At 39.7% G+C, this 12,126-nt stretch overlaps 1 long non-coding RNA gene across 1 annotated transcript; it reads left to right on the top strand.

The window, feature by feature from the left end:
• Positions 1–8,789: 8,789 nt before the first annotated feature.
• LOC143413358 (uncharacterized) lies at positions 8,790–11,876 on the top strand. Its single transcript, XR_013093991.1, has 3 exons — positions 8,790–8,942; positions 11,264–11,358; positions 11,496–11,876. It is a non-coding gene; the product is annotated as an uncharacterized LOC143413358 (long non-coding RNA).
• Positions 11,877–12,126: the final 250 nt, after the last annotated feature.

The following is a 12,126-nucleotide window of genomic DNA, read 5'->3' as shown; positions in this document are numbered from 1 at the left end:
AAAAGCAAATGTCTCATTGGCTTACTTTACTGGAACGATATGATCAGTATTTGTTCCTTTGTGAGAGACTGTCTGTAAGGAAACAACATCAACATTGGCTTATCTGTGTTGTAGATTTTACCACACCACAGACAGACTGATCAGACAAAACTGTTCTGGTGAACCACAGCCTACTTTTATCTGGCGAGATAACATTGATGAGCCAACATTATCTGCTATCCTGTTGATCTGAACTTAAGCTGACCCAGGTCAACAGTCGGGGTTTTTTTTTGTAAATATTGTATGGTTTTAGGTATAGCTGTGCAATAATGAGGCTATAAGGCTTTGCTTGTTTGTTTTTTCCTCATATTTACAAACAAGCAATATCTAAGTTCAATCACTGATAATATATGATTATATGCTACAGACTTTATGTGATGGATTTTTCTTTCGATGACAGCTCCTCAGTCCTGTGACTTTGCTGAAAGTCATCTAATTACATGCAAGTGATTTAAATGTATATCGCTTTTCCTCTGTCATTTAGACTCATAGTCTACCCTGTCACATTCCTGCCCCCCACCCCCCACCCCCCCAGTGAGCAACATGGTTTGCAGGCGTGTGTGTGATCTGAATTTCAACATCAGTGTCTGTCTTCGAACAAGATTTCTTGTTTTCTCTCCCCTTGACTCCTCCCCTGAAATCAAACAATGCGATAACATCAGTCAATGGATTTCTAATCACAACAATGCATTGCGCAAGACACGCTTGCTGTAAAAACAGAGTTAATTCTGTCCTTGCAACTGCGACATACACACGCTCCCTTAAGATTATGTAATGCACTGTGTGGCACACATAGTACATATCAAACTCATCAGTAGATTTTCACTGCAGACCGAGTCCTCCTCCTGCTGCTGCTGTCATGGGAACAAAAGCTTAGTCTGAATTGTTTTTGGTTTCCAGGCTTATGAAACCTTGAATGCTTGCTGTTAATTTATCTCTGCTCTTACCTGGTCTTATCACAGTCATTTCACCTTAAGAGGTATTTAAAGCAAACATGCCAATATGTTATTATTGCTCCTGGGTAGTAAATAACACAATATAACTTAAAAATAGGATAAAAAAGAAGCTCATTTAAATTCTTTTGACATAAATAACCACAGACTAGTTCACAATTTAGTAAATTTAATCCTCAGTTTTTCTTAATGACAGATGCAATTTAGAAATGGAAAAAGAAAACCTTTCAAATGCTGTGCTATGTGTATTGTACAAATATTTTCAATGATTCCTGGCTGAATAGGTTGGGAGATTGTGAACTGATTGCAGTAAAATTCATAATACAGTTTTTCTTTGCTGGCAATTCGTAACATGGAAAGAATACATGGTGATGACGTGCAGCGAGAGACTACAATTGTGGTTAAGTTCATGTAAGGTCATTTTGAGGCTGTTATGGATGCAGTTAGGATTAAAATATATGATTATTTTGAAATTACGCTGGTGTATTTATATATACAAAACGACTGTTTAAAATTAGAACACATAATTGATCAAGGGATTCCATGCACTTTTGATTAAAAAAAAAAACTTGCATGGATTAAGAAGGAAAGCGTTAAGGAGGTAAGTATCTGGGTGTTTGCCTCATTTATGAATTTCAAAATGCATATTTGGAGTTGAGCAATACAAAAATGAGAACATTTCTTAAAGCAAACTGTAACATACCTGCAGGTGTTGTACATTTTCCTATTCCATCATTTTCAGATGGAGCGCACCACATCATTATTCACTTGTGGTTGTTCTATACTTTTCAGAGGCCCTCAGTTCTGCCTTATTGTCCTCTGTGTTTAGGAACCAGAGTGCACTGCTGACAGGAGCATTCACACAATTCTTGCCTCAATGTATTTACAGTGGCAAGTATACCTACATTAGTCAAGTGAAAGAGCAAATGATAAAATATTAAACTGAATTTATAAATAGATTCCAAAGTCCCTCAGACCTGATCTAGATCTCTGCCTATTTGACCATCTTGATAAGACTTTCACTGTATGCTATATTCCTCACATCTAACTGCTCACATTAAATATGCTCTTGTTTCTCTGTCTCTCTCTCTCTCTCTCTGTCTGTGTCTTTGGTGTGTTTGAATAACACTGAAATTAGTTTAAATTAGTTGTCATTTCGTGATTGTCCCGGCCACATGTTTTAATGTCCTGTATTTCTTAAACAGTAAGTGTTGTTTGCACCCCCCACTAAATTTCCTGCAAACATTTCACCATTTGACTTCAGCATACCCAGAACTTTGACGGAGGTGAGATATCTAACAAGCCAGATGGTTCTGCACTCTCTTGGAAGAGACTATGATTCCAAGCTGACCAGTGGAAGTGAACTTCATAATCCAGCACCAGACAATTAGCCCTCCTTCACCTCCTTGACAGGTCTAAATTGATGGACTTCCCACAGTTCTGAGTAAAAGACTTCCTGCCTCCTCTGTCCACTGCTTCCTGAAAGTGGTTTTAAAAAGAGTTTTGAAAGGTTCAAAATTTCTGAAGTCTTGCTAAAATGAAGCTAAGACCCATTTATTGATGATACAACTTGGTTTTTACCAACAGAGTATTACCAAAAAATTAATCACCTAAGTTTCTTGTCATAAAATGTGGAAAATGCCGTCAGACATAAAACAACAAGTCCTTTGGCTCTATTAACCACACTCTGACAAATGTGTTTTTTATAGAAAACCCAACGTATGGACATCAAGACTCATCCATCTATCCATGTTCTTGTGCTCATGCAGATTTTGTAAATTATACTTAATTTAAAAAGTCTCAAGAGTCATGTTTCCTATAGAGGAAAAATAATAATCACATCAGGACTAATCAAAACTGTGATATATTCTGATCACTATCAGTTATTAATATTAATTCAAGAAGATGGTCATAGCTAGCCAATGTTAGATATTTTACTGGGTTTTGTGTGTGGGATATGTGGACCACACAGTATTGCAGATTTTAAACGTGTAGCAGTGAGAAAAGCAAACATTCTCTCTGTTCTAATTGAAATGCGTGTCAGTGGGGCCTCTTTGTCTATGCTGTTTCAGTCTACCATGCAGCTTCAACAAGCCCCACAGAGAGTAGGTACAGTAGCAGTAAAGCAATCAACTAGACTGGAGCTCAGGGCTTGAAAGGCACATCATCATATGGAACAGCATCGTCACTGGGGTGTGAAATCAAAGCTACACTCAACAAAAATATAAACGCAACACCTTTGTTACTGCTCCCATTCCCCATGGGATGGACGTAGAGACCTAAAATTCATTCCAGATACACAATATAACCATCCCTCCCAAACAGTGGTCACAAATCAGTCCAAATGTGTGGTAGTGGGCACATCTGCTATATTGAGATAATCCATCCCACCTCACAGGTGTGCCGCATCAGGATGCTGATCTGACATCATGAGTAGTGCACAGGTGTACCTCAGACTGCCCACAACAAAAGGACACCCTGGAATGTGCAGTTTTTTGCGCTATTGGGGGTCTGGGGACCCAGAACCGGTCAGTATCTGGTGTGACCACCATTTGCCTCATGAAGTGCAACACATCGTCGCATGGAGTCTATCAGATTGTCAATTGTGGCCTGTGGAATGTTGGTCCACTCCACTTCAATGGCTGTGCGAGGTTGTTGGATATTCGTGGGAACTGGTACACGCTGTCGTATACGCCGGTCAAGCACATCCCGAACATGCTCAATGGGTGACATGTCCGGTGAGTATGCTGGCCATGCAAGAACTGGGACATTCTCAGCTGCCATCTGCCCTGAACAATGTGAACCATGATTCATCCGTGAAGCGCACACCTCTCCAACGTGCCAGACGCCATCGAATGTGAGCATTTGCCCACACAAGTCTGTTACGGCGACGAGCTGGAGTCAGGTCAAGACCCCGATGAGGACGACGGGCATGCAGTTGAGCGTCCCTGAGACGGTTTCTGACAGTTTGTGCAGAAATTGTTTGGGTGGCTGGTCTCAGACGATCTTGGAGGTGAACCTGCTGGATGTGGAGGTCCTGGGCTGGTGTGGTTACACGAGGTCTGCGGTTGTGAGGCCGGTTGGATTTGCTGCCATATTCTCTGAAACGCCTGTGGAGACGGCTTATGGTTGAGAAATGAACATTCAATGCACGGGCGACAGATCTGGTTGACATTCCTGCTGTCAGCATGCCAATTGCACGCTCCCTCATTGCTTGTGGCATCTGTGGCATTTTGCTGTGAGACAAAACTGCACATTCCAGGGTGGCCTTTTGTTGTGGGCAGTCTGAGGTACACCTGTGCACTACTCATGATGTCAGATCAGCATCCTGATGTGGCACACCTGTGAGGTGGGATGGATTATCTCAATATAGCAGATGTGCCCACTACCACACATTTGGACTGATTTGTGACCACTGTTTGGGAGGGATGGTTATGTTGTGTATCTGAAATGAATTTTAGGTCTCTACGTCCATCCCATGGGGAAAAATAAAAACACTCTGCATGATAGCCTCCCTGACAAGTGTATTAAACATTATCTGGATGCTACTGTCACATGATCAGACTCTTTATCCTGACCTATGTGTTTAGCCTGTCGCTTTTTTAAAACTTCTCTCTCTCCACCTGGGATTCTTAAATATTAATAATGTATATTATAATTATGTTAGTTTGAAATTTTCTCTCTGTTCATTTGCAACTTTGTTTATAGTTAGATTCCTTTCACGTCACCAATCTCTCTCCCACTTTATTCTGTTTCACCAGAATGACTCGTCACTGCAGCATCTCCTTAATTTAATTTGCACTCGTCCCTGACCTCTCAGCTTTCTTTTGCCGCTCTAGTCTATGTTCACTGAAGGCACTTTACATTTAAGTGTCATGTCTGAAATTCATGTTCTCAGCCACGGGGCTTTGAGCTTGGTCTGTCCCTGCCGACGGACAGCACAGCCAATTTCATTAATCAAACAATCCACAAGAAAATGACCCCAGCCCAGAGGTACCTGAGTGAGAGGAGACGGTATCGAAACATAAACTGAGTACAACCGAATCAACTCAGACAAAATGACCATTTCTTTTCGTATAAAACTCTAAATTAGACTCTTTGTAATTATGAATCATTCAGTTAATCATAAGCCTTTGGTAGATATTTTAGAAATTGCACCCTTTGTTTCAACATATGCTTCGCACTCATTATTGTACTATTAAATATAATTATTAGTCATGTCAAAGAGACATTTCTTTGCACTTTAAGATTCAATTCTTACATATTGTAAGTGTGGCACATGCTGTAGACACTATTTTGAGGACGTGGAACACGACAAGCCACAATCCTCCTCAAACCTGTTGTTTATTGAAATGCCAGCGAGTCAACATGCACTACCTGACATTTCCAGTGGCCGGTTCAGAGCATGTGGCGAGGAGGTTACAGCAGTGTCATCTTTCATGTAAAGTGGCCTTTGATGACCAAGGAAAGGCTGTGGATTTACAGCCATAGTGTTCACAGCGAGAGAGCTCATCCATTTTCTCTGACCAAGCATGACTCTTGAGAAACCTTTTGTGTGTTAGAGATCAATTTCTATCCTGTCATTAAAGAGTTTCTACTTAAACACGGCTCAGTGTCTTGTTGTATTAGTTTATCCTGTTACAGCTTTTGCACATTTAATCTCATTGATAGTATTTTATAACGATAATGGTCACAAATCTCTCCTAACTGACTTACAAGACAGAAAGACTGAAAGCATTCTGCACAGTCCATTATTCCAATGAGATCAGAACAAAGACAAAGTCAAAACAAGACAGCGCAGGCAGCCTCTGCAACCAAGCAGACTGACAGATTATGTGTTTCATAATGTGCTGCATGTGATTTGAAGGAAATGTACCAGGAAGTTTAAGTTTGCATTAATGGATCAGTCACACTAAAGCATAAATAGGAAAAATCTGTTATTGTCTGGGGAGTGTACAAATGTTTGTTTTGCAGTTTGCAAATTATTGCAAGTAGATGTGGTGAGCAACAGTTTTTTTTTTTTTTTACTTTATTTTGCCACATTCTATTGCAAGGGGAGTGCACAGATCACATGATGGGAGGCAATCTGTCTTCTACTGTCTGTGCTGATGAGTGTGAAGCATTTTTGATGTATCTTTTTGGAGCAGGGGACTCAACTTGTAATATGGATATATATAAAATAAAATTGCTGAGCACCAATGTCATTTTGCAATTTAGTTATCATCCTGTGAATTTCTGTTTAATGTGGTTTCAGACAGACGGCAACTGATTTGTGACTTTCACAATCACAATTAATCATAATTAATTGGAATATTAACACAAACATATTGCATGTAATTGCCTTCTCGCGTAGTCTAACAGCACACTAACATCTCATTGCTGTTTTATGAATGTCTTGATGCCAAAGAGGCTTTGAAGATGGCAACTAACTGCACGTGGTTGTACACTTCTCCATCTGTAAAATGAGCATCTCAAAAGCAACAAGAACGCATGTTCATTGCACACAGTTAAAATGATTTTTGGTGTTTTCCCTAGTGTGACTGTGGCATTATCTATAGATAGCTGTGATGTGCTGTGTTTTTTTTTTTAAAATTACATACATATTTGAATATTAGACATCATGCACCATTATTTCCTGAATGAGATACTAACTGATCCAGACATTCTAAAGATTACTTGGCCTTAAGGCTGTTTGGACTAGAGTTTAGAGAACTGGTGCATCACCTGAGGATGAGCTTCTTAGGGCAAATGGTTAGATCCTTTGTTGTTAGCAGTGCAGGACTGTTTTGTGCCTCGGGTTTCTCATTGGCTCACACTCTTATGCAGCCATAGCACGCACATGAATGAGAGGCGGAAGGCGATTGTAGTTCCTATTAACTGGGCATTGCTGACTATCCCACTAATTGCTGAGTTTACTTTTGTCTGTATATCATATTTACGATTAAAAATAAAAAAATAAATAAAAAAAGATTAATCAAGTTGAATATTGATTGCTTTTCATATGGGAATTGATCCTGCAACATGAAATTTTGTATTGGAGGCATCGATATTTCAGGATCGCTCTGCACATCACTACCCCTCAGTCAGTGAGTGAGATGGTAGACAGTGGTGAAGAGGAGAGTTTGAGAGTGTCACAAAAACGCATAAATATGACTGACACCTGTAAACAAAGCAGCATCTGGCTAAGAGCAGAACCTGCATCAGCCCATCCAAGCTGAATGTCAACTTCCCATCACTACTACGCAACACAGAAATACCTTAAACCTGTGTCTTATTAGCCAGCAGCGGTATAACTACTATAGTTACAAAGACGTCCAGCTTTATATAAGTTTATTACTGCCTGTTCCTTGGTTTCTCAATCAGAACCTAAGATGGTGGCAAAACTGCTCTGCTCAAGACTTCAAAGGTAAAACTTAAATAACCAATGGACAAAGTCCATTTTTATATACATTATATTACTGATAAAAAATGTCTTCATTGAAGAGTTTCTGTCATACAGGTCCTGATGCATATATTCCAGATTGCTGGAGGTGATACTCAGGATGTAAGGCCACATCAATCTAAATGAAGATGGTAAATACAGCTGTACCTATCCTATATTGTTGTGACCATTACGGGGAAATCAATCAAAAACACCAGGCCATTAAATGTCAGGGGACCAAGGTCATAGCATTCTTTAACCTTTGTCAGATGGTTCGCATGACAACAATAACTGAAATAAACAGGAATTCAACACACAACCTAGACCTAGACTCATGTAGACACTGAGTGGAATTCCAGGTGTGCCATTGGTATGCAGTGTGTTTGGTTTGGTGAGGTGTGCTCACTTTAGCCCATTACAGTGGGGAATGAGACACAGGCATCACCCATCATTACTGTAATTGGTTAAATTGTGGCTACACATACAAGTATTGCTCTCCACCTGCTGCCAATTTAAAAAGAACATCTGATGGATTTAAAAAAAACCCAGCATTTTAAATAAAAGTGTAAGTGGTAGAAGCATATGTTTATGTTCCACCTCCTAGAATGATAAACTTTGACAGCGTGTGCACTAGAAAAATGTGCTCCAGTATAACCCCAAAAATACGACTAAAAAGTTAAACATTTTTAACTTTGAGTTTCTGGTGTGATTTTGAGTACAGCCCTCAAAGAGTGGATGATTTTAGTTAACACTGTTCCTTTGTTTTTTTCTTTTGTTCTCAACAAATTAACAACAGTGTATTATAAATATAGACTATTGTATAATTGTGTAATTATATACAATTATAATTTTTGAATAACTGTCAATGTGTATTTTAAGCTATTAATTACTATTATGTTACATATACGATGCTGACACAGGAGAACATGAAAGATAATAACAATTTAAAAACACGACTGAAGGAGACCATACATAATACAGGAATCATTAAAAAAGTAAAACATTCCTTTTTATGTTTACTTAATATTTTAGTGCTTCTACCACAAACAACATAGGCTTCTGACATTATAGGAAAGAGAGAAAAAAACATAGAAAGTTTGATATGCTCCTTTGAAAATCAAAACATTAGCCAACAGACCAAGACTACAAACCTACACAGTCAATATAGCTTTTGCACTTAAGAAAAAAATCAAAGCAGAACATTTCTGCATGCATTTAACTAAAGTAAACAATCAGTTTAGTGCATACACACACTCACTACTTCACACTTTTCCTCCCACTTGTAGGGCTTCTCACCCATTGTGAGAAGTATGGGATCAGAACGATGCCACCTTGAAATGAAACTGAAAAAAAGAAATTGTGGGATATATTGTGGGACAAAACACGCAATAAGAGGCTCGCACTGGGATTCCGTCCCGCATGTATTTGCATACATTATAGAGGCCACTAGTGCTGACCAAGCTGCCATCTTTCTCTCATCCCGTCTTTCAATGGCTGCTTCAATTTCAGCTTGACCCTCTAAACCGCAGGTAAGTAATCATTTTTTGTCATCTTTCCTTGCTGTCGCTCTGGACTGGACATTAGTTTAGTTTTTTTTAGCTACATCTGGTGAAGTTGTGGTAAAATGCTGGTATTAGCCTATTCGTCGTAGCAAGCTAGCCTAAAGCTAATATTTGCTAAATTTAGGGATACCCGTGTCTCTTTAGGAGTTGGAGGCCGTTGTTTTAGGAGCGGCACAAGATCTCATCAACAGGCAGTGTTGGGGAGTAATGTAATACATGCACCGGCATTACGTATTTAAAATACAAAATATGAGTAAATGTATCCGTTACAGTTACCGTTCAATAGATGATATTGAGAATACAGTTACTTTGTTGAAATAAATGGATTACATGGCGGTATCTTCCTGTTTCATATGCAAGGCCAGACCTACCCAAAGTGTGGGGCCCGCCCCCTGGGGGGGGGGGGGGGCGCAGATCCATTGCAGGGGGGGCCCGGCATGAAAAGGGAAAAAAACCAAAAAACAAAGCTTGTACACTGCTAGCACGGGGCGCCCACACAAACGCAAAGCAGGAGATGAAGCATCGCTGAATATGTTTCCAAACCAACTTCATTCTAAGCCAAAGAGTAGAAAATATAGTGAAGCATGTCTGCCCTTTGGTTTCACCTGCACAAGTGCCGAGGTAGGTCTCCCCTGCAGAATTGGTTGTCCCTTCGTCGGGAGCAGCGCTGGGCTCTCCAAATCACGGACAAACAGTATCCCACATTCTTGATTTTTAGTTCACAAATACTTGTTGTAATGACTAACTACTCCTGACATTTTGGAGATGTTAGCTTGTCATACAGTAAAGTTACAGCGGGATACAAATAACAGCAGGCTGATCCTGCCACGATTTGTTCCCTCGGTTCAAATCACGGACAAACAGTATCCCACAGCTGTTTAAGTTTTTAAACCCATTTTGCACAGAGAGGCATTTTTTGAAAAATGTATTGATATCAATGTATTGATGTTGAATATTATTACACAGGAAAAAAAACAACTACATGTAAAATAATCACACTGTGACGCCTCTGCCTTTCTAAATGGAGGGACAGTAACTGCGTGTGTAAATGTAAGCGTGTAAAACCTGAAGATAGAGACACTGTTACTGTTAATCTGACTATCTGCCATTCTGCAATTCATCTCATGTAAACAATAACGTGGCGCACAGCGTGACGTGAAAAAAGGCACCTATCGTTGACGTTGCGTGACAAACTCCATATTCCTTGTCCACACATAAAGGCAAAAAATGAGTTTTAAAAGATCTCCGTTTTCGGTGATTCCATACGACGTTTACGTGTGGACGAAACAGCTGCGTTTTCAAAATCACCGTGTACGTGCAGACGCAGCGTAAAAGAGTTAGTAGTTTATTTTCTTACTACCTGCAGATTACTTTTATTTGCTTAATTGTTTACTAAATGTTTGAGGTGGGAAATAAACTGCAATGGAGCAAAATATGGGTGTGTGTGGTTGGAGGATGTGTGCGTGTGTGTGTGCACGTGCGAGGGAGGGGGGGCAAATATTTTTCTTGTAAAACAAAGGGGGGCCCAGCAAAAAAAGTTTGGGAACCACTGTGTTAGGCTATGGTCTCTCTATTTTTGGTAATTCCACACCGGTGGAAACCCAAACAATGCACGCAATAAGAGGCTCTAAAAATTATTATACAAAAATGATTTAATATGAAGGCAATAGCAGAGTGTTACATGCATCACCCTAAACAATGTAGCCTGATGGGCAGTGTAGTCCATGCTGCAGGGAGAATGGACTGCCATACCCGTTATGTGTCTGTGAGCGAGGGAGGGAGAGAAAGGAAAAGTAGGAGCTGTCACGGGGCAGAAACGGGGAGCTGGAAGCATGTAAATATAATAATAACCACTGCAGCCAAAAAGAGTGCCTGACGAGCCCAGCTGTAAGTAAGCTATTAAGACTCGACTGTACACAGTAAGTTCCTTTCAACGCCTCTCTCTGTCTCTCTCTAGCAAAGCTGACCCAGACAACAAAGTAAAGCTAGTTTTCAGCCCAACACGGACCCGACGTATTAGCCAGAGGTCCCTTTACTATGGTTCGGAGCCGCGGACCTGTTTTATATACGCATGGAATAGTTTTCTATACGAGATCGCTGCAAAAAGTGCAGCTTTACTTAATGTCCACCTACTGTTACTCATTTATATTAAGATTTAAACATCTAGTCGAGTAGCCTTCAGTAATAGTAATAAATCACACAGCAGTTGTAAAGTATTCAGAATACATTTCTTCTATAATCTTTGGTGGAATACATTTTAAAAGTAACCTTCCCAACACTGTCAACAGGTTAGCACCTCATACCACAGTGCATCAAAGCAGTCTCATGAGCGCTGGGAAGGACGAGCCCAGAGCCCAAAACAGACAGTGCAGGAGATGACAAGGTTACTAATTGTATGGTGAAAATTATACTTTTAGGTATCTTGATTGGCAAAAGAAAAGTAAATACAAAATCTTTTTCTCACATATAGGACATTTCCAAGATTTGTTTTCAAAACTTCTTCAATTTCTTTCATTACAGCTGTCCTGTGCCAGATGTTCTGTTGACCCACAGTGAGAGGCATCATTTCAGAAACACCAGGAAGACTGAAACTCATCGCCGGGATCAAGCAGGGCTCGTGATCTTCACCAGCAGCTCCCTCACAAGAAGGATAAACCCAGCATTTCATGAACACTGATGGAGACCTTTGCTTTGTGTAATGTTAGAAGTACTCAGATAATCCTCAGAGGGTCTGGACTTTTACATAATATAATAGCTTTAAGTCCTGTAGAAAGTTAAATATATGTTGTGCTCTCTGGTTACTCTGGTATGAATGACTCTGAATTACTTTATGATAAATAACACACTATTGTCAAAAAACAGTGAAAGAATTCCAGATCACAAGTTTTTAGTTCAAATACAAGTAACAACCTTAAAAACAAAATTAATTTCAATTAATTGTTTTTCACTATCATTTTTTTTTCAGTTTCAATACAAGATTTTTCAGTACATTTATTTCAGTTACAATATTTTTTTTTGGTTTCATTTCAAGGTGGGATCGTTCTGATCCGATACAAAGAGGTTAAGAATCTGTAGTGTTCTCATCTCTCATCTGCTCTGGATTGATTTTATGTAGCGTTCCAAGAGGAGAGCGAGATAATGAGATCACAGC

Source organism: Maylandia zebra, linkage group LG17 (assembly GCF_041146795.1).
Source record: "Maylandia zebra isolate NMK-2024a linkage group LG17, Mzebra_GT3a, whole genome shotgun sequence".
Lineage (NCBI taxonomy): Eukaryota > Metazoa > Chordata > Actinopteri > Cichliformes > Cichlidae > Maylandia > Maylandia zebra.
The sequence above is the reverse complement of the archived record's forward strand: the minus strand, read 5'-3'. Positions and strand labels throughout refer to the sequence as shown.